We start from the raw sequence: 23,576 nt of genomic DNA, 5'->3' as shown, positions 1-23,576 counted from the left end.
TCAACTTGGCTTTTTCTTTTCTTGTTTTTGGTACTTCCTGTGTTTACTAGAGAAGCCTCTTTTGAAAATTATAGATGATCTCATCTTTGCCAAAGGGAACAAATAAAAGGAGGTTTTAAATTTGTCCACATTTCTACCAATTAATTAAGGGAGAATTATGGAGAAAGTCAGAGGTGCCCTGGGTTTTGTATGTTTTATTTTGTTTTTTGCCATTTTTTTTCAATGAAATGAGCAGCAGGCAAGTCATGTAAGATAGAGAATTGTTGTACCAAACTGAAAACATGTACAGTGTCGCATACAACTGCTCTTATAAAAATGTTCCAAGGGGATAATGTTACCAACTTTAGTTTCTTACAGCCTACTAAACATTGAACCATAACAATGTAATCTTTAGGGTTGATTCATCTTTTCAGAACACATTCTTGGGAGTGTCTAGCGTAGTCATCTAATATTATTTAAAATGATTGTTAAAAATGAGTCATCTAGGGGCACCTGGGTGGCTCAGTTGGTGGACCATCGGCTCTCGATTTCATCTCAGGTCATGATGTTGGGGTCCTGGGATCAAGCTTGGCAGGGAGTCCACTCGAGGATTCTCTCCCTCTCCCTGCTTGTGTTCTCTCTCTCTCTCAGATAAATAAATAAATCTTAAAAAAAAAAAAGAACGAGTTGTCTATGGTAGAAAGTTCTCTCTGTTATTTATTTTTGAAGGCTGCTTCCCAACCACTGTGGTACAGTTCTGCTTATTTTAAGAAGCATGCTTATGATTTCGCTATTAATATATTCAGTATCAATTATCCACTTGCACACACAGCTCTGTGTGGGTGAGTTGCAAAGTTGAGAATTTCCTTAAGAAAATGAATTCTGAATTTTAAGTTTACTTTTATCGCCTTCCCGTTTCATCTGGCTACCTGGGATGAAAAAAAGACATCTGCTGCCGCTTTTAACTTTTGGTTTGAGTCACGCAGTTCGGATTTAACTTTAATAGGAACAGAAGAAATAAACCCTGAAGTGGATGTGCTTCGTCCGAATTGATAGGTTCTAGACGAGAAGACCGAGTTTGCTTGTTTGTTTTTAATTCCTAAGGAATGCACTTTTAAAAAAAAAACCATTTTATTTATTTGACAGAGAGAGAGACAGCCAGCGAGAGAGGGAACACAAGCAGGGGGAGTGGGAGAGGAAAAAGCAGGCTCCCAGTAGGAGCCTGATGAGGGGCTCAATCCCAGGACCCTGGGATCAGGCCCTGAGCCGAAGGCAGACGCTTAATGACTGAGCCACCCAGGCGCCCCAAGGAATGCACTTTTCGTTTTTGTTGTTTGAAATCTCAGGAGCAGGTTTTCCCTGCTATCTGAAAGTGTGCTTTATGCCACTTCGCTTTTATGAAAGACTTAACACTGGTACCTATTTCAGTCGAAAGAAATAGGAAGAGGATTTTTGCCTTTATGAAATGTTAATTGCTCCTTTGCTTAACATCAGTTTGGCTCTGCTTTTGGATATGCAGGAAACCTGTATTGCTTAGCCCACTACAACCAGGCCCCCAAAATGATGCACTATTATATTCTTAGCAAAGTTTTTTTCCAATTTCTCCTAACCTCCCCTCCCAGCGTCTCCCTTTCCCCTGTCATCACAAAGATACCCTCATCAGCTTCAGCATGGTAATGAGCTGGCCCCCTGACTGCTTGAATTTCTTTCATCCTAGAAACTATTTCTCCGAGTCCTGTTTGTGATTAACTAACCTTGGCAGTTAGGATAACAAAAGGTGAAACAGTTCAAGCAGCATGTGGGAAATTTCCTTTACAGATGGTTTCTTTCCCTTTGGTAGAAAAAGCAGAAACGATTACATGGCATACGGTGGCTCATAATTAATCATGAGTCAGGTTTAATATCCATCAACTTGACCCTACCAGAGTATTCTTACAAGATTTGCCTCCCTAGGAAGACAGTAGGTAGTTCATTCTTGCCTCTTTCTGGGCCTGGAAGGAATTAAGCTAATGAAAAATAAGCCTGTCTTGGACAAAAACATCTTAGATCTGGCTTTGCATCCAAAAGAATCAAAAATCAAGAGATATTTGTATATTCATACTCATAGCAGCGTGATTTACAATGGCCAAAGGGGGAAGCAACCCAAGTGTCCGTTGCTGAATGAATGAATGAACAAAACGTGGTATATTCACACAGTGGAGTATTATCCAGGCTTACAAAGGAAGTGTTGACATATCCTACAAGATGGATGAACCTCGAGGATGTTATGCTAAGTGAAATAAGACAGTCTCAAAAAGAAAAATACTGTATGATGCCACTTAGCTGAGGTACCTAGAGTGGTCAAATTCCCAGAAGCAGAAAGTGAAATGGTGATTGCCCGGGTCTGGGGAGAAGGTAAAAGGAGGAGTTGTTTAATGTGGCTGTGGAGTTTATCTTGCAAGATGAAAAAGTTCTGGAAATCTGATGCACAACACTGTGAATATACTGAACAATATTTTCTTTTTTACAGATTTTATTCAGGGGGCCTGGGTGGCTCAGTTGGTTAAGTGTCTGCCTTCGGCTCAGGTCGTGATCTCAGGGTCCTGGGATCGAGCGTTCTGCCTCTCCCCCTGCTCACGCTTTCTCTCTCTTTCTCAAATTTATTAAATAAAATCTTTAAAAAAAGAATTTTACTCATTCACTAGAGATAGAGAGAGAGGCAGAGGGAGAAGCAGGCTCCCCACGGAGCAGGGAGCTCAATGTGGGACTCGATCCCAGGACTCTGAGATCATGACCTGAGCCGAAGGCAGGCGCTTAACCGGCTGAGTCAACCAGGCACCCTGTACTGAACAATATTGAACTGTATGCTTAAAAATGGTTAAGATGGGGGGTTCCTGGGTGTCTCAGTCCAACTCTTGGTTTAGGCTCAGGTCATGATCTCATGGGTCACGAGATCGTGCCTTGCCTCGAGTGCCACATCAAGACCCGAGGCAGGCCCCACGCTCAACGGGGAGTCCGCGTGAGACTCTTCCTTCTGCCCCTCTCCCCACTCACGCTGGCTCTCTCAATCTCTCCCAAAAATAAATAATCTTTAAAAAAGTGGTTAAGATGGTTAAGTTTTCTATTATGTGTATTTTGCCACAATTAAAAGAAAAATCCTGAGAAGAGGAGCCAGTGAGAAACAAGTCTAATGAGGAGTCTGAGACGGTGACAGGGAAAGACAGGCATTGGGTCCTGGACACAGACAGGACTATTGTGTTTGGCGCCACCCCATCCTCCCTTCAGGACTCAAGGACACCTGCCCCAGCTGCTGTGAGTGCCACCGGTTTACACACCCCAGTTACCAGCCTTCAGGCTGTGAGCCCTTTGTGGGAATTGCCCTCTGCCAAAGAAAGCCATCTCTCCCAGTCTCGCACCCACCTCCCCAGTGCAGCCAGCATCCAGTGAGATGCCCACACAAGGGCAAAAAAGGCCTGGTCTTCTCACCCCAGTGGGAGACAGCTGTGAAGGTTGAGCCCACCTTCAGAGCTCCCTATGGGATCAGCTGAAATCTTGCTGTGTGACCGTACCATAAGGTCTCCCTCTGTCTAATCTTGCTTCCTTCATTGCCCCAATGCCCTGCCCCCCGCCCGGGGTGTTCATGCCGAGAGCTTTCTCTAATAACCTTCCTGCAGGCTAGCCTCTAGGGATGAGAGTCTGAATCCTATCACCAGGTAAGACATCAAAGCCAGGTGGCGATAGCTGAGGTAGCTGGGATGGTAGCTGAGGCCAAGGTGAATCCTGAAGAGGTGGTGGTGGAGGCAGAAGTTGAGTATCAGTTGCATCCTTGAGACCGACTGCCATGGTGGGGGCTGTGGCTCATCCAACGAATCCCTTCCTCTCTGCGTTCTCCCTCAGGAAGAGAGGCCCATGGGAGCCATGGAGGAGCTGGCTCTGAGAGAACATGAAGATGGGGGTCCAAACAGAGCTAGAGGTGGACTCTCGTAGACAAAGGAATGTGCCATGTCCTCTTCAAGGAAGGGCTTGCTGCCCAGTTATGAGGAATGTGGTCCGTTTTCAGCTCCTGCAAAGTTGGCCTCACCTAGGACTCTTCCTAGAGTTCTCCCCAGAGCAGCCTACCTCTGGGCTAAAAAGATGAGGGCATATCAAGTGATGGCTGTTTTGTCCTAAGACCTTCCTGCTGGGTTGACCCAATGTTTGTATCCTTGCAAAATTCATAGGCTGCAACCTAATCCCCCATGTGATAGTGTTTGGAGGTAGGGCCTTCAGGATGTGATCAGTGCCCTTACAGAAGAGATCCCAGGGAACTCCCTTCTCCCTTCCGCAATGTGGGGTTGGAGCAGGAAAATCACTGTCTATGAACCAGGGCTCTTAGCAGACCCTGAATCTACCAACGCCTTGATCTTGCACTTCCAAGCCTCCAGAACTGTGAGAGATACAGTCCTGCTATTTTGAGGCACCAAGTCTATGGCATTTTGTTACAGCAGCCCAGATGGACTAAGACATGGGTTGACCAAGGCTCTGTTAGGCTTGTATTGCAAACTGACTCCTACCTTTTCCCATTCTTTAAATATTCTGCTCACACTGTGACTCCCCCCACCCCCTCCCAAAACTTCTCAGTGTTTGCTTCCAGAAACTTTTAGACAATATTCTTAACCTATCTCATTTGCTACCACACTGTTGGTCCTCATTAAATGTTTGTTGAATAAATAAATCAAATTCAACAATATCTGTTAATGACTATGTAAAAGGCATTATTATGCTGGTTATAAAAAGAAAGAAATTCTATCTTCAGTGTGGGCTAATTGTCTGATGCCCTCATAGCTTGTACAATGGCCCATAAACAAAGTGACCATGGCAACGGGGATGGAGATCATATGTGGGTCCAACAACACCACGAACCCCCAAGGCTCTCTAGCAATGTCATTGCCGAATATCCGTTTGCTAGCAGTAGAGATCAATATGACGCCGATCTTCGTGGGAAATCAGCCATAGCCACCAGGTGGCAGGTCCAAGACATCAGACCCTTGCACTTTGAAGAAGTTAGAAATTCACCCTTTTAAGGTATTATGTATTCCAGATATGGGTTTCCCTCCCTTTCTCAGTGCCTCTTCTAGTATCACCACAGGGTGGCCTGCACATGGCATGTAATGGCGTAATATCCTGTGTAACCTTGGCTATCAAGGGACCCATTTTACAGCAAAGGAAGGGGCTAATGGGCAGTATGGATTTTACTGCTCTTACTAAGTACCCCATCACCCAGAAATGGCTGGTCTGATAGAGTGATGGAACAGCCTATTGTAGTAACTATGTGTTCCTGTTGTTTTGACCTCTGGGGCCTTGCTTACCCTGGAAAGACTGCCCTTCCCAAGGGCTCGCCGATTCTCAGAGGCAGTAGTTGACTTGCCTGTGAGCATGTGTTTCATATGTAAACCAACCAATCCAGAGCCCTTATGCCCCTCCACCTTCTCTATTGGGCTCTTATACTCTGAGCCACTATTTACCTGCCTTACTTCAGTGCCGGGAACCACACACCTACAGACAGGTCCTACACCCCAGGGCCTATCGAAATTATCCAAATTAGCCAATCCTAAACCTACTTACCCTGTCTCCTATGTTCTTCCTATGAAAACCTCAATAAAGGCTCTTCCCCACCTTCCCTCCCCACCCCCACCCTCTGGCTGTCCATACCTCCTGACTGACCTACCATTCGCTGTGTGGCCCGGCTCGGCACAGTGCTCCCCCTCCTCTCGGGCACCGTGGTAACAAACTCTATTTTCAATGGCAAACATCTCCTGATCTGTTGGCCTCCCTATACCTGAATAATAATAAAGTCTACATTATAAAACACCTGTGGAAGGCCTGGTTACTACACCTTGCAGGGCTGGGTGTTATCTTGAAAGATGTGATTTACACTTCAAACCAATAAGCAACATATAAGGGGTGAGGTACTATGTCTTATGGCTAGTATCTGAGGGCTGGAGATCAAGGAGCAGCCTTTCTCACAATTACACCCAGTGATCCACTTGTGGATTCTGTGTTTCTCATTCCCTATAAACGTGGGCTCTGTAGAGTAAGAGTTTCTAATTTCTTTTTTTTTTTTTTAAAGATTTTATTTATTTATTCGACAGAGATAGAGACAGCCAGCGAGAGAGGGAACACCAAGCAGGGGGAGTGGGAGAGGAAGAAGCAGGCTCATAGCGGAGGAGCCTGATGTGGGGCTCGATCCCATAACGCCGGGATCACGCCCTGAGCCGAAGGCAAACGCTCAACCGCTGTGCCACCCAGGCGCCCCAAGAGTTTCTAATTTCTTGAGGAGTACCTAGGCTGGGGGCACAGCGTGGACTCCGCTGCATTGCACATTGTGACTATACATAGTCACTCTGGGCTCTTCCTGTCATTGAACCAAGAGGCAGAGAAGGGAGATACCACGCTGCCTGGGTTAATTAGTTCTGATTGCTATGGGGAATCGGGTTGCTGCTACTTAATGGGGGTGGGACAGAGAATGTCTGGAACCCAGAGGATTCCCTAGTGTGTCATTTGATACTTCCATGCTTGGGATGACCTTTCGTGGACAGTTACAGTAACGGCAACCTATGAGGGGCACCTAAACATTCACACTCCTTGGGGATGAATGTCTGGGGATCCCACCAGGCAAATCACCTAGACCAACCAAAATACAGCTGAAGATGAGGGAAATCTGGATGGATAGTGGAGGAAGGAGATGATAAATGGAGGATGATTCTAGCACTAGCTACAGCTGTTAACGCCTCTGTGTTAGTTTCCTGTTGCTCCCGTAAAAAATGCCCACAAACTCTGTGGCTGGGAACAACACAAATTAATTCTCTTACAGTTCTTCAAGTCAGAAGTCCAATATGGGTCTCACTGTGTTTAAATCAAGGTGTCATCTTTAGAATACACAATTTGCCTTATGTGTATTCTCTTATTTGGGCATATCAAACGTCACCCCTCTTACACGTTAGTTTCACCTCTGTCTTGTACCAAGTCTCTTAAAGGTCTCCAAAGAATGAGAAAAATGCTACTGGATGAAATTAGGTTCCTCTTTCCTGGGACCCTCCCCCTTACACAGGACACTGCAGGACTCAGCTTCTGTGGCCGTGGCTGGAGCTCATGTGACCCACACTGGGCTCTCTCCCAAGAATGTGGAATTGGAAATGGAAAGGAACAAAGTTGGAGGAGACCGGGAATAAAGTGGTGTTAATGGCAGCGCTCCAGAAAGAAAAGTTTATGAGCTACTACTGGATTCACAAAACTGACCCTGGTTTCTTCCTTCTCTAAATTTTAGTTATTTAACTTTGCCTTTGATCCGACAAAATACCTCTAGCATTGCTTCTTGGACTTTCTCCTCTGCCTTGCCCCTTTTTCTTGTTTGGTTTATGCTAGCCATGGGACATTTCTGTTACTTGGAATCAAAACCTTACAAACAGAACATTGCATACAGCCAAGTTTAACCTTGAAAGAGTTATAAGTGACAGCAAGTCTTTGGGGAATATTTGTCATTTCTTCAGAGGCATCTACAAAAGCCATCACTTTCATCAGCAACAAGATTGAATGTGCCATCACGGTTTATATTTTATTGTTGTTGCTTTCTTAAAGAAAGTACCCAAGGCTTGTGCTATAAATAAGAAAGGTATAGATTTATGGTGATAGCTATCACTTCAATATTAGATAAAATTTGAACACATTTCCACTATTGGACTGACCAAAAAAAAAAAATGAGCAGGTGGAAATTTTACTTATTCTTCTCTCCAATCTGATGAGGAAGAAAATAAAAAAGGCAATGGGTGGCAAGAAAGAGAGGGAAAAAAATAGTCCAGGCAATCTACAAACTGAGTAATCATGCAGAAGCATCAAAAGTGAGAAAATGCTAGGGGCGCCTGGGTGGCTCCATTGGTTAACTGACTCTGGGTTTTGGCTCAGGTCATGATCTCAGGGTGGTGGGATCCAGCCCCTCGTCAGGCTCTGCGCTGGGCGTGGAGCCTGCTTAAAATTCTCTCTCTCCCTCTGCAGCCACTACTTACCCCCCACCCCCGCCACTCTTTCTCTCTTTAAAAAAAAAAAATGTGAGAAAATGCTAAGGAGGTTATTTCCAGGTAAAATGTCCTGACATTCAGGGAACAGTCATCATGGAATGATATCAGACTTAGCGAAGAGGTTTAAAGATAAATTAATAAGAGAGGTTTTGATAAGGACGACTTAGAAAAACATTTCTTGATACCCAAGAGGTACAATTCAGTGCAATGAGCAAACCAGAATCGTCGTGGATCTTTATCTCTGGAGAGTGGAAAGAAACGGGCAAGTTGCTCTTAATCATCTGGGATGGACTAGGTGAGCTCATCAGATCCTTCTGAGTCCTATGAATCATCCTTGGGGTTTCTTAAGGTGTACGCCCCTCATCAGTTAAACTACTCTTGTAATATGTGCTCCTACCAGCGCGTGCCTTCTCTCTGTGAGCTCATTCCTAGTCCGCGTCTCTCCAACTCACTGGAGGGGGAGGGCTGCTGGAAAGCCTTCGTAAGTCAGTTCTCCAAGCACAGACTGCAAACTTCTGGCTGCCTCACGCCCTTCAGAGAAACAAATCACAACATGCTCAAAAGCGTGGCGATTCTAACAATGTGTCACCCAAAACGTGCTAATCGTGTGGAACAGGAGCAATCAGATTCATGGCTACCTCTCATGAAACAGAAACGTGACACTTCAGTGGCAGCCAGGTGGTGCTTAAACAAACTGGGACACTTCACCTTGAAAGCGTTCGGTGAGCACTGGGAAGCCAGGTCCCCAAACACAGAAATGAATGTTTAAAGAAGCCACAGCCTCTGCAGAGGAATGAATTTATTGGGTCCTGTGTTGTACGATGTCATAGTCTGGTGCTGTGAAGCCCTTGGATTGAGGCCGAGGGATGCAAGAACTCAAGTTGAAATTTTACTTGAATTCCATTAATTTCAATTATTTATTTAATATTTTTAAAAAAGATTTTATTTATTTATTTGACAGCGAGAGAGGGAACACAGGCAGGGGGAGCAGCAGAGGGAGAGGGAGAAGCAGACTCCTCACTGAGCAGGGAGCCCGATGCGGGACTCGATTCCAGGACCCCAGGATCATGACCTGAGCTGAAGGCAGATGCTTAACCATCTGAGCCACCCAGGTGCCCTAATTTCAATTTTTTAATCACGGTGACATTCACATAAAATTAACCGTTTTATTTGTTTTTATTTTTAATTTTATTATTTTTAAAAGATTTTATTTATTTATTTGAGAAAGAGGGAGAGAGGAGAGAAAGAGAGAGAGAGAGCACGAGCAGGGGTGAGGGGCAGAGGAAAAGGGAGAAGCAGACTCCCCACTGAACAGGGAGCCCAACGCAGGGCTCGATCCCAGGACTGAGGAATGACGACCTGAGCCAAAGGCAGATGCTTAACCAACTGAGCCACCCAGGTGCCCCTGTATTTATTTTTAAAAGATTTTATTTTTAAGTAATCTCAACACCCTAACCTGGGGCTCAAATTTACAACCCTGAGGTCAAGAGATTGCATGATCCACCGACTGACCTAGCCAGGTGCCCCAAAATTAGCCATTTTAAAATAAGCAATTCCATGGTATTTAGCACATTCACAATCGTGTGCAACCACCTCTATCTAGTTCCAAAACATTTTTGTCACCCTAGAAGGAGACCCTGAATCCATTAAGCAATTGCTATTCATTTTCCTCTCCCCACGCGTAGCCCTTTGCAGCCACGGATCTCTGGTCTGTCCGTGTGGATTTCCCTGTTCTGGACATTTCATATAAATAGAACCGTACAATCTCTGACCCCCTGTGTCGGGCTTCTTTTACTTAGCATAATGTAATTAGTTGGCATGTTAAATTTAAAAAGTGATAGTCAGTTCTGCTATTGGAAAATTTTTAAGTATGTTTGGAATTACTTGGGTTCCTGAATCTACTTTTTCCACTATAAATTTTTGAAATTTAAATGCAGAGCAATTATTTCCAATTCAAATTTATTATTCCCCCAGCCCAAAAATTTATCATCCTAATGGAGATGTCTGTGAGTATAAAATTACACTTACTCCAGATTTCAAAGATTTAGTATGAAAAAAAGTAAAATATCTCTTTTAAAAAATATTGATTACATGTTGAAACAATAATATTTCCCAGATATTGGGCTTAATGAAATGTACTATTAAAATTAATTTGAACTGTTTTCTTTTTCCTTTTTATGTTGTAGCTACTAGAAAATTTAAAATTATGCACGTGACTCACATTATATTTCTATTGGACGGTGCTGGTCTGGTCAATGATCTAACTCAAGCTTGACACTAATTCAAAAAAAAATTATTTTGAGCACCTACTCTGAACTTGTAGAGTTTTTTGCTACCATGTGGAAGAGACTAGTTAGGAATAATATGTTTGCCAATTTTATTGACCTTTCCTTAGACTTTCCTATAGACTCTAGTCTATAAAGAAGACTTTCTAGACCTTTCCTTTAGCCTGGACCAGAAATTGTCTATGAATTAAGTTGCAAGAGTTTGACAAAGCTTTTCTCCTCTCCTGCTAGCTACTGATGCTCAAAGACAGACAGAGTCACTAGGAATGGTCTTATAATACAATCATTAAAAATTTTTTTAAAAGATTTTATTTACTTATTTGAGAGAGAGTGATAGGGCATGAACAGGGTGGAGGGGCAGAGGGAGAGGGAGAAGCAGTCTCCCCACTGAGCGGGGAGCCTGATGTGGCTGATGTGGGACTCGATCCCAGGACCCTGGGATCATGACCCGAGCCAAAGGCACATGCTTAACCAACTGAGCCACCGAGGCACCCCAATCATTAAAATATTTTAAATGAGGGAAAATAAGTGATATGTACTGGCCTCCCTGCTTTTTAACCTATACTTTAATGATATACTATCAGTTTTGGATAAATCAAAAGCATATGCCTTTCTGCTCTTGAGAACAGAAAGATAAGCACGTTCTTATACACATTCATTCACCATCAACATAGTGGCTGAATATTGTCTGCTATGCACTGTGGTAGATGCTGGGAATTTCAGTGCAAAAATACCAAAGTCCCTGCCCTTGTGGAACTTAGATTCCAGGGAAAGGAGACGGAAAACAAGTGAATAAGATAATCATAGATTCTGGTAAGTTCTATGAAAAAAAAATATATATAGATCTGATAAAAAGTAATTTTATCGGGGCGCCTGGGTGGCACAGCGGTTAAGCGTCTGCCTTCGGCTCAGGGCGTGATCCCGGCGTTATGGGATCGAGCCCCACATCAGGCTCTTTCTATGAGCCTGCTTCTTCCTCTCCCACTCTCCCTGCTTGTGTTCCCTCTCTCGCTGGCTGTTTCTATCTCTCTGTCGAGTGAATAAATAAAATCTTTAAAAAAAAAAAAGTAATTTTATCAAGTGATGGGAAGTTGAGGTGGCATCCTCTATTTTACATAAGGTGGCTGGACAGTCTCTCCGAGAGGATGACAGTTGAAGAAAAAACCATACGGAAGAGCCATGGGAAGAACACTTCAGGCAGAAGAAGGTGCAACAGAAGCAAAGACCTCAAAGTTGGAAAGAGTTTGATGTGTTTGTGGAACAAGAAAGGAAAGCCATATGGCTAGGATGTGATGAGCAAAAGGGAAAGGGAGAGCAGATGGGATTGGCAAGCAGGAGCCAGTAGGCCATATTAAGAAATCTAGATTTTATTTTAAGGGTAATGGGGAGCCATTGATCGTTTTAGAGCACAAGAGTAACCAGATACATTTTTCATACAGATGATCCAATAGTAGCTTCAATGAATAGCTTTGTTCTTTAACGCTAGAAGAAGAACTAAGAACTGATTGATTTTGCTAAACATCTTCCAATATCCAACAGTATTTTAGGTAATAATCTCATATACCAAGAAACCTTGTACATTTTACATGGATCCTGTTTGCACAAGGGACCTAGGGACCTCCCAGGAGATAAGTCATCAAAAAGAAAGACAAAGTCAGTCAGACAAATTTGACTCAAAACAAGGTTTAAAATTTTTTAAAAAGGGCTGGGGCGCCTGGGTGGCACAGCGGTTAAGCGTCTGCCTTCGGCTCAGGGTGTGATCTGAGCGTTATGAGATCGAGCCCCACATCAGGCTCTTCCGCACTGAGCCTGCTTCTTCCTCTCCCACTCCCCTGCTTGTGTTCCCTCTCTCGCTGGCTGTCTCTATCTCTGTTGAATAAATAAATAGATAAATCTTCAAAAAAAAAAAAAAAAAGGGCGCCTGCCTGGCTCAGTCAGTAGAGCATATGACTCTTGATCTCCGGGTCATGAATTCGAGTCCCACGTTGGACGTGGAGCCTCCTTAATATTTGGTAGGAGTCTGGATTGGAGCTCGGCACCCCTGGAAGCCCTGGCGAGACTGTGGAGAACGTGTCTCATGTTAACTCAGTGGTGGGAGAGAAAGCTGGGATATTCATCTACCAGCTCCCATCGATCACTGGGCAGGGCTGTTTCTAGGAACACGAACTCTCTGTAACTTCTGGGCTTTCCCAGAAGCCAGAACAAAGCCCTTATTCAGAGAGCCACAGGTATAGCAATGAGTATGCTTTGGTGTACAGAGATGAGTGTTGAGGGGCTCTGGGCGGGGCCCCCACAGTATCTATTACACTCGTGGCTGTAAGCATAGAGGCATCTATCATGTTGATCACTGTGTTACTCTCATTTCTGGCCCCATTCCTTCCTTCTTAGCATTATGCGATCTGGTTATGTTTTATGTATCCTTGTAAGCTGTCTTAAATCTTTTCCGGAACATGGCAGAATTCATTTATTGCGAATAAATAAATAAATACTACTGAGGTCTCACATTTTCTCCTTTATTTATTGACTCTTTTCTTGGAACAGAGGCCTTTTTCACTTGTGCTTAGCATTGAAAGCATTTCATGATTGTTCTCCAGAATGGCACAGAATGCAAAGAGATACAGGCTGTTTATAAACCAGCTCTGTGACCAGATGTCGATACAGAGGCATCAGACTCTCTAGCCTCTTTTTTTCTTGAATCTAGTGATTAGAACAGTGCCTGCCACACGGTAGGTGTCCAGGAAATACTGGTGAAATGAGCGAATGAAATTTATAGGACCTATATACAGTAAGGTTTCCCACACACCACCCGTTAGAAATCCACCAACATACTGGAATTGTGTGTTTCATAAGGTCAAGGTTGCCCCTGAAATTACTATCATGTGGATATTCTTATTTTCACGAGCACAAACTTGAAAGTAGGGGCTAAAGATAGATCTAGAGATGGTGTTTTAAAATGTATACCCAGCAGGTTATGTGCATCTAAAAACACCCAGTGGTAATTCAAATACAGCCTGTTTATGAACCTAATCTTTGCTCGTAGGTGTCCTGGCAAACTGTTCTCAATAATACCCCTATTGCGAAAAGAATTACCAGCAGTGTTGGGAACTGGGCTCCCCAGGATTCTCAGATGCTAGAAATTGAGTGACTGCTTTACAGCCAATGAATCAGAAAGAAATTGTTTTAAGTGGTGGGTCACAGGCATGTAGGTATCTGGAGTTTTGAGTTGTAATATTTTTCCCTTAAGAGGCAAGTGTAGTAGTTTTATTTAATAAAGCACTAACTAGAAACTATAAAGTCTAGCTTTTGAGGGGTGGTTGGGTGGCTCAGTCGGTTAAGCGTCTGACTCTTGATTTCGGCTCAGGTCATGATCTTAGGATCCTGGGATCGAGCCCTGGGTTGTCGGGCTGCCCACTCAACTGGAGAACCTGCTTGAGGTTTCTGTCCCTCCCCCTACTCGCGTGCTCTCTCTCTAAAATAAATAAATCAATCTTAAAATAAAGAAGTCTAACCTTTGAAAGAGAAATTCTTGCCTTTCAATTATCCACAAGTAGGTTATTCTAGGAAGCTTCATTTTCACGTAGATCTTAGCAAAGGAGGAGAGAGATGGTTTGGTACTTCTGTTATTTATGGGTTTTTTAATTAAGACATAATTTACATAATATAAGATTCATCCCTTGAAAGTGAATAATCGTGGTTTTTAGTATAATCACTATGTTATGTAACCATCAACACTATCCAATTCCAGAACAGTTCCATTTCTTCAAAAAGAAGCCCTGTACACATTAGCACTCACTTCCCTCTTCCCAGCTCCTGGAAACCACTAATCGACTTTCCGTCTCCGATGCTATTTGCCTCTTCTGGACATTTCATATAAATGGAACCATACCATATGTGACCTTTCATGTTTGGCTTCTTTCACTCACCATGATGATTTCGAGGTTCATCCATGCTGTAACATGCTTCTGTACTTCCTTTTCTAAGGCTGATGGATATTCCGTTGGCAAATAGATATCACCACATTTTGTTCATCCCTTCATCCCTCAGCAGAGGCTTGCCTTGTTTCGATTCTTTGCAACATTATGAGTAATGTTGCAATGGACATTGGGCATACATGTGTCTGTTCAGTCCCTGGTTTCCATTGCTCTCAGTACATACCTAGGAGTGGGATGGCAGGGTCCTATGGTGACTCTAGTTTAACTCTCTGAGGAACTGCCTAACCGTGTCCCAAAGTGGCTGCACCATTTTACATTCCCCCCAGCAGGGAATGAGGGGTTTGGTTTCTCCATATCCTCGCTAACACTCGTCATACTGTGTGCCTGTTTATTTTATTTATTTATTTTATTCTATTTATTTATTCTTGTGGCTGTTTGAAATCTAGCCATTCTAATACTGTGAAGTGCTGTCTTACGGGTTACTTCTGTCACTTTTTGGAAAAGCTTTAATTTTCCTCTGTCCTGTCTGAGCCCAGGGACACCTGGGTTCTGGAGCATTCCCTCCACAGTTCTGGTTTGTTTTTTTCATCTTCCCTCTTTCCCATACTTTTAAATTTTGTTTTCTTTTGTCCTTGGCACCCTTTTATGTTTGCAGAACATTGAGCAGATAGTACAGAGTTGACATTTGCTCCTTCTCTCTACTCTGTTTGCCTTCTTGGAAGGTCATACATGAGTGTGACACATTTTTACAACTGATGAACTGATATCAATATATATTTCGCTCAAGTTCCTAGTTGGATTTTTTTTAAGATTATTTATTTATTTGGGGCACCTGGGTGGCACAGCGGTTGAGCGTCTGCCTTCGGCTCAGGGCGTGATCCCGGCGTTCTGGGATCGAGCCCCACATCAGGCTCCTCTGCTATGAGCCTGCTTCTTCCTCTCCCACTCCCCCTGCTTGTGTTCCCTCTCTTGCTGGCTGTCTCTATCTCTCTCAAATAAATTTAAAAAAAAATCTTTAAAAAAAAAAGATTATTTATTTATTTGAGAGAGTAAGAGGGAGAGCGCAGAGAGAGAGGGAGAAGCAGACTCACCACTGGGCAGGGAACCCAGTCGGTTAAGCGTCTGCCTTTGGCTCAGGTTGTGATCTCAGGGTCCTGGGATCCAGCCCCGCTTTAGGCTCCCTGCTTAACCGCCTGAGCCACCCAGGTGCCCCTGACGTCCCTAGCTTTACATTAGAGTTCATTCTCGGTGCTCTGTGGTTGTATGGGATTTTGACAAACAAGTAATGCCGTATTTCCACCATTGCAGAACCAGATGGAATCGTTTCGCTGTCCTAAAGATTGTCTGTGCTTCACTTCCTCTCTTCCTCCTGTCCCCAAACCGCTGGCAAGCACTGTCTCTTGCTATCTCTTTCTACTGTAACACTTTTTACTGTTTTCTATAGCTTTGTCTTTTCCAGAATGTCATGTACGCAGAATCACGCCATATTTAGCTTTTTCCGACTGACTTCTTTCAATTTGTCCACCTTTTGAAGGATGACTTGGTCGCCTTCAGTTTTGGGCAATTACGAATAAAGCTGCTACAGACAGTGACAGAATGGTGACACGGAGAGGCTAATGCCATTGAACGCTTTTTTCTTACTTACCTTCCGCAAAGAAAGGGGGCATACATACCTCGCAGGGCCACAGAAGAGGCGTCAGGTGTTGGTCAGGTGTTGGTCAGGAGGCAGAAGCAGGCCTACGCCAGAGCTTTACTGGTTTTACAGGAAAGGTGAGGCAGGAGAAACAGTTTAGGGTTGGCTGGTTTGAATCATTCCAGTGGGCTCTGGTACCTGGTTCTGGGCTGATTCAGGGCGGGGGACATATTGGCTTGGTGTGTGAAAGTTCGATGAGCAGGCACGTGGGAGCACGGCGCTGAATCACGTCGTCTGCACGTGACAGCGCATGCTCCAGGCGAGCTGTCCACCTGTCCCAGGAATTAGCCAGACTTCAGTTTGGCTCCCCTCCAATGTCAAAACATCATAAGATACAGAAAAGAGAAAACATTATGATGAATACCCTGAGTTCCTCTACAGGAATGGTTTTAGGGATAGGTTCTCTGCAAGCAGATGCTTATTTGGAGTTTGGGATAGAAAATGTTTATTGGGATAGAAAATGCTTATCCTCGGGGCGCCTGGGTGGCACAGCGGTTAAGCGTCTGCCTTCGGCTCAGGGCGTGATCCCGGCGTTATGGGATCGAGCCCCACATTAGGCTCCTCCACTATGAGCCTGCTTCTTCCTCTCCCACTCCCCCTGCTTGTGTTCTCTCTCTCTGGCTGTCTCTATCTCTGTCGAATAAATAAAAAATAAAATCTTTAAAAAAAAAATGCTTATCTCTCCCTCTGGAAGGAGAGGAAAAGTCTAGTTGCCATATGGGCTTGACAAAGGCTTGGCCCACCCAGAGGGAAGCTCTGGAGTGAGGACTGCCCACTGAAATGCCCTGCCTCGGGGGCAAATGGCCAGCCTTTGTAGCCTTTGTCTTGCTTGGTTAGCAGGTACAGGGTGTTCTGGGAAGGGCATAACCTTGAGCAAGGCAGCTCTGTGCCCCTGAGGCAGACCCTGAAGGAGCTGAGAGCTGGGGGCCTTCTGCTGGCTACGCTCCCTGCAGCCAGTCTTCCGCTGAAGGGGGTTTTGGGTGGCGCCTCTCTGTGATGACCACAGGGGAGCATGTTCCAGTCGCCACGGCGGTATCTGGCTTGACAACATGCTCTTATTGGCTGCCTTTCTTCTCTTGTTTCACTTTCTCACTCTCCTATAGATACTTCTTTCACCTCCCCAATAAACTACATACTTGCACCTAAATCCTTGTCTCGGGGTCTGCTTCTGGGGGAATGAAACCAAGACATATCCAACTCACCTTTAGAGGAATGTTCCTGGGGCAGGTCTGATGGTTTCCGGTTATACAAATTTACTTTCTTAAGCTACATATACTTAAGGTGACTCAAATTCTGGTTTTCTCAACACAATTTCTGTTCATCTGTTGCCCTGATGCTCCATTTTATTGATGCCCTTTTCCTCTTAAAAGCGTCTGGGTTTGGATGATGTATTTGGTGACCATCCTACCACTGTTTGAAATGAGTGATCCTTAATGAGATACATGGACGGGGAAAGTAGTCTGTTTTGATCTTGAATGCCATCAATTCATTGCTTATTTAGGGTGAATCATCAAATTTTATTGCTGGAAGCAGCTTCCGGGCCTGGCTAATCCATTGACTCTTAGCCTTCTTTCTATTACGATGCACATGGTCGGGCATTCACATGCCCAACATCCCCGTGGGAATTCCCAATATGCCAGCTGTAACTGTACTCCTTTTTCTCCCACTTGGGAGGGCATATTGAATGCTGGTGAGAATTAGGTTGTTATAGAGATAATGTATTATTTAAAAAAAGATAAATCATTCTCAAGCTTCAGTACTTTAACCATTAGCATCAAATCACTCATGACACAGTTCATGACTGATTGAATTTGAGAACTGCTGATCTCGTTCCAGATCCCTGCATTACATAAAAGAGTCATTTAGCCACATGGTGTCCCCATTTTTCTCACCTGGAAACAGGGATGGTAGACTCTCCTTCCTGTCTGGTTGAATTATGGTGGAAGGCGAATGAGGTAATGAATGCAAAAGCTCTGGGAAGTATAAAACCTTTGAACAAATGGGAGGCATTGCAGAGGCCATCTGTATATGGAAAGAGGTAGCCATATGGGCTGAGCATTTTCAAGGGCTACCACAAGATTTACAGAATAGGACTATAGGTGAATTTGCACCCTCCCCCATTCCCCCACACCTCAGTTTGCACAGAGATTCTTTCCTCAGGACGTTTACAAGTCAGAATTTCGTCAGTGCTCCTGGTCATAATGTGAATTCTCTTTACATCTTTGCTAAGGTGTATTAGTCAAAACCTAAGGATTGCAAGAGACAAAAATCCAACATGAATTAGCTTGAATACATTGACTTACATAATAAAACCATGGGAACATCCTGGTTGGAGTTGGCTACAGGGATGGGCAGAACCTGACACTTGAATATCACAAGGATTCTCCATGCCTCTCACCCATGCCGCTCACCCTGCAGGCTTCATTTTCTCAGAACACTTCTTTACTAGGTGAGTGAAGTACACAAGCTATTAGATGCTGGGCTCTCATCTTTATAGCCCTGTGACCAGAGAGGTAAGACACCCTCTTCCCCACCATGTTCCCCTAGAAGAACCCCAGGGAAGTAATCTGGATTGGCTCACCCTTGGACCGACCACTGTAGTCCAGGAATAATGTGTAGATTAAGTCAGTGAGGCCAGACACCTCAGATCAACGATCAAGGGGCCTCAGGGATCATGGGGAGCTGTCAGCTACTGGATCTGTGTCTATCACTCAGGGAAAATAAAGTCTTACATATTATCAAACCTTTACTCTTCGTGAATCTATTACATTTTCAGGGCTATAAATAGTAAATCCTTTCCCTTTCCTTCCAAATGCAAATATTTTGAATATTTTAATGATTACTTTCCAAAGCCTACTTCCAAAATCACTCTTCAAAGGGTTTGTGCTAACGTATACTCCCACAAACAGATGGTGGTGGGCATTCTTGAATTGTAAACTGTCATTGATCTATACTGGTGGTTCCTGATCGACGGTGATTTTGCCTTCCCAGGGGATAATGGCAATGTCTGGAGACATTTTTGACTGTCACAAGTGGGGCGATGCTAACTGGCTTCTAGTGAGAGGAGGACAGGACACTGCTAGGCATTCCAGGATGTACAGATAGCAGCTTCCCACAACCAAAAATTATCTTGTCCAAATCTCAATAGTGTTGAGGTTGAGAATCCTGATCTGTACAACAGATATGGTCTTTATTTTTGGATATAAAGCAGTTTCAGTAAGAAGACTCACCTCTACAGAAAAACTTTGGTGGCACACTCTACGGCTGGTTTTGGTGTATTGAGATACACTGGAGGTCCTGTTTCCCAATTTGGGAGGAGGCCATTGAACATAGCAGGTGAAAGTTTTCAAGGTACCGGCTACACTGCTTAGAAAACTCAATCTTCCAAGCTCTGTTGGACTCTTTGTTTTAAGGGTGGTGTTTAAAACACTTTAGTAGGGGCGCCTGGGTGGCCCAGTCGTTAAGCGTCTGCCTTCGGCTCAGGGCGTGGTCCCGGCGTTCTGGGATCGAACCCCACATCAGGCTCCTCCACTGGGAGCCTGCTTCTTCCTCTCCCACTCCCCCTGCTTGTGTTCTCTCTCTCGATGGCTGTCTCTGTCAAATAAATAAATAAAATCTTAAAAAAAAAATAAAGCACTTTAGTAAAAGAGGGACAACTCAGATTACAAATGAATGTGAGAATTGCCAGTGTTTGGTTTATTTCTATTCTGACTTTTGGAAAATGACACTCATATACTGTATCACTAAGGGAACTTAGTGAATGACAAAATACAACCCACTAACAGATCTAGTTTCAGCAAATTATACAACAGAAAATAATTTAAGAACTATTCTTACCAATGGCTTCTCATTTTCAGGAGTAATATAATGAGGCAGAAAAAGGGCAGAAACTCTGGCATTAGCCTGCTTCCATTCAAATCCTGACCCTACTAATTACTATCGATATGATTCTGGGCAAGTGACTTAATTAACATTTATTTCCTCATCCCCAAAATGGGGATGATGATAGTACCTCCTTTTCACGTCGTTTTGAGAGTTAAATAGTTAATATATATTAAGAACATAGAACGATGCATGGAACATAACAAGTACTATGAATAATATTTTATAAGTAGTATGAATATTTAATGAATATTTATAAGTAGTATGAATTTTTAATAAGTAGTATGAATAATCTTTTTTCCAATTCTCTATTACTTTATTGAAACCTGCTGTCAGACTGATACCCAGTATGAAGTTGTAAATGAATGGCAATGGCTTAGTATGGAGTGGTGGCAAGGGTCTTTGGGTCTAGGAACATGTGATCTCAACCAGGACAGCACTCCACATACAACGCAGTCAAACACGTTTTCAGTACATACATAAAGCTCATCCAGGAATAGAAATATCTAGAGTAGGGGTTAGCAAACTATGGCCTGTGGGCCACATCCAGCAAGCCTTTGTTTCTGTAAATAAAGTTTTATTGAAACCTAGCCATACCCATTTTTCACGTGTTATCTAAGATTGCTTTTGCATTATAATGGCAGAATCAAGAGCCCACAATGGTGGAGCTGAGTAGTCATACAGAGACTGTATGACTTTCAAGCCTAAAATATTCGGTCCTTTTCAGAAAAGTTTGCAGACCCTTCTCCAGACCTTTGCTACCCAAAGTACACTCCTGGTCCAGCATCATCAACATTATCTGGGGGCTGGTTGGAAACAGAGTCTCAGGTCCCACCCCAGACCTACTCATCAGAAGCTACATTTTAATACATTCCCCAGGGAGTTTGTGTGAACAGTAAATTTGGAGAACACTGTATGGAAGACACCTGCTTCAGAAGGAAGAGTTATGGGGCACCTGGGTGGCTCAGATGGTTAAGCATCTGCCTTCAGCTCAGGTCATGATCCCGGGGTCCTGGGATTGAGCCCCGCGTCGGGTTCCTTGTTTAGCGGGGAGACTGCTTCTCCCTCTCCCTCTGCCTGCTGCTCCTCCAGCTTGTGCTCTCTCTCAAATACATAAATATATAAATAAATAAATAAATAAATAAATAAATAAATAAATAAATAAAATCTTTTTTAAAAAAGGAAGAGTTATTTCAGGGTTCCTTCTAATGTCAAGCCTCAAGTAAAGCACTAGTTGATCTCTTTTTCTCTTTTAAAAATTTACTTATTTTTATGAGATATAATTGACATATAATGTTGTGTTAGTTTTAAGTACACAACATGATGGTTTGATATATTTATATATTGCAAAATAATTACCACACATTTAGTTAACAACCACCACCTCACATAATTACGATTTTATTCTTGTGATGAGAACTTTTAAGATCGACTCTCTTACCAACGTTCAAATATATACTACAGTATTGTTAAACTAGAGTCCCCATTCTGTATGTTCCATTCCCAGGACTTACTATCTTAGTTGATTCTTATTTGTCTCTCACTGATCTGAAATATTAACATTGGGGAATATTACTTGGAATCAATAAATTTAGAACTGGAAAAAACTATAGAGATGCCATTTCTTCCTCCTCTCTCTTCTTGGTCCATTTTCCTTTTATTTATCACTTTTCAGGATCTATGTGCCTTCACTGTTGGAGATCTTGTTTGTTTGTTTTGTCTTCTACCCTGAGTAAAACCAAAGAAGTAATACCCGTTTTGCTGTAGTCAGTGAACTGGGAGTCAGAGAACCTGAGTTCTAACCTCGTCTAAACTCTGCTCTTGACCAGCTGCAATGCCCTATGCAAGCTGAGTCTCAGTTTACTCATCTGCAAAATGGGAATAATTTTACCTGCTCAAGGCTATGAAAATGAGTTGAAATATTGCATGTGAAAATGCTTCATCATTGGTAAAGGAACATAACAGCGTACGGAATTAGCTCTAGGTTGCCTGGCACAGAGCCTTGAACACAGTAGGCGCCGCCTAACTCTTAGGTGGAATTTTTTTTTCTTATGGGAACTGCTCCAATAAAAGCCACCAGATGGCAGCAAAGAGCAAGTTTCCGCTCAGAGGCTCCCTCTGGTCAGTCCATGAGGGCTTTAGAAGGGGATTTTTTTTTTATATAACTTTCATTTATTGTCAGAGAGAGACCGAGAGCACAAGTAGGGGGAGCTGCAGGCAGAGGGAGAAGCAGGCTCACCGCTGAGCAAGGAGCCCAATGTGGGACTCAATCCCAGGACCCTGGGAACATGACCTGAGCCAAAGGCAGACACTTCACAGACTGAGCCATCCAGATGTTCCTATTTTTATTTATTTATTTATTTATTTATTTATTTATTCATTCATTCATTCATTTTTTTAATTTTTTATTTATTTTTATTTATTTATTTATTTATTTATTTATTTATTTATTATTTTTATAGAAGGGGAATAAAGTAACTGTTGGTTCTCCCTGGTCCCTAGCAAGCTGATTCCCCTACACTCACTACCCCCTCCCCAGCTCTTCCCTACTTCAAACCCACCCATATGTCCCACCATGAGAATGCTACAAAAGAAAGCAAGCAAGCATTGAGGGACAAATTGGAAGTGACAGCAATCTTTGTGTTCAGAGCCTGAAGTTAATATGACTTGGTGATGGGGATTCAACGTAGGGGAACTATGAAGTAAATTTCAGGCAAAATTGGTGAAAATCGATGAGGTAATGAAGTATTCAAACAGATTACGTGTTCTCTAAGTTCTATCCCAGACGGCCATCCAACCAACCATTACCCATTCAACAAACATTTGACCCCTGGCTTGGGAATACAGATGCAGTTCCAATCCTCATGGAGAAAAAGAGAAACAAATATTGGACAAGTAAGGAATTACACGTGCGATATGACCCACCTAGAGAGCCATGGAGATGTGTCATAGGGTGATTTAACCTTGGGAGGGTTCGCGATGGGCCTCCCTGGGAAAGCGATGCTTAAGCTGAGATGGTGGGGGGGTTGGTAAGAGCCCTCTCCATAGAAGCTATCGTGCACTGGCTGGCCCAAAGACCTCCATATAATTTTGGTGCACTCCAATGGGGAAAATGTACAGTGACCAAAGGCTACCAGGATTCAAGGACACTTAATAGATTTCTATTTTAATTACTTTATCTATTACAGCTCATCTGTACATTACCGAAAATTCCTCATTGTGTGTGTCCTCTGGAGGCAATATTTCTTCAGTCTATAGCTGGTGACAGGTCGAATCGACTTCACAGAATCCTCACGATAACACTACGACCCTCCATTCCTGGATAGCACAGGACACCATCCCTGTCTTCCATGGGCTGATAGTTTAGTTGGAACGATGGCTGCCTCCCCCCACACTCCTTGTCTTCACATTTCTAGGGTAGCTCGTATGAAACATTTCCACACTTCGGTCATGACTTTCTTGGTTCTGTTTCTATTCCTCTGATCTCTCTCTGTCACCCCTTCCCCAACACTCACTAGACTAGGAGTTCCTAACCAGGACCCACAGACCGTTGGGGGAATGTGGATAGCATTCAGGCATGGGGAAGAAATTGCTTCTTTTATTTTCACTAAGTTCTCACTGAAATCAGCATATCTCCTTCCATTATGAACATAAGCAAAAAACCACAGGAGTGTTTGTGGTGCCTGTGACTGTCACCAGCAGGAGCCACATGAATCTTATTATTTAGTGCATTAATAAAGACACACACACACACACACATTATGATGTCCCA

This window comes from Ailuropoda melanoleuca, chromosome 12 (assembly GCF_002007445.2).
Source record: "Ailuropoda melanoleuca isolate Jingjing chromosome 12, ASM200744v2, whole genome shotgun sequence".
In the NCBI taxonomy this organism is placed as follows: Eukaryota; Metazoa; Chordata; class Mammalia; order Carnivora; family Ursidae; genus Ailuropoda; species Ailuropoda melanoleuca.
Note: the sequence above shows the minus strand (reverse complement) of the source record.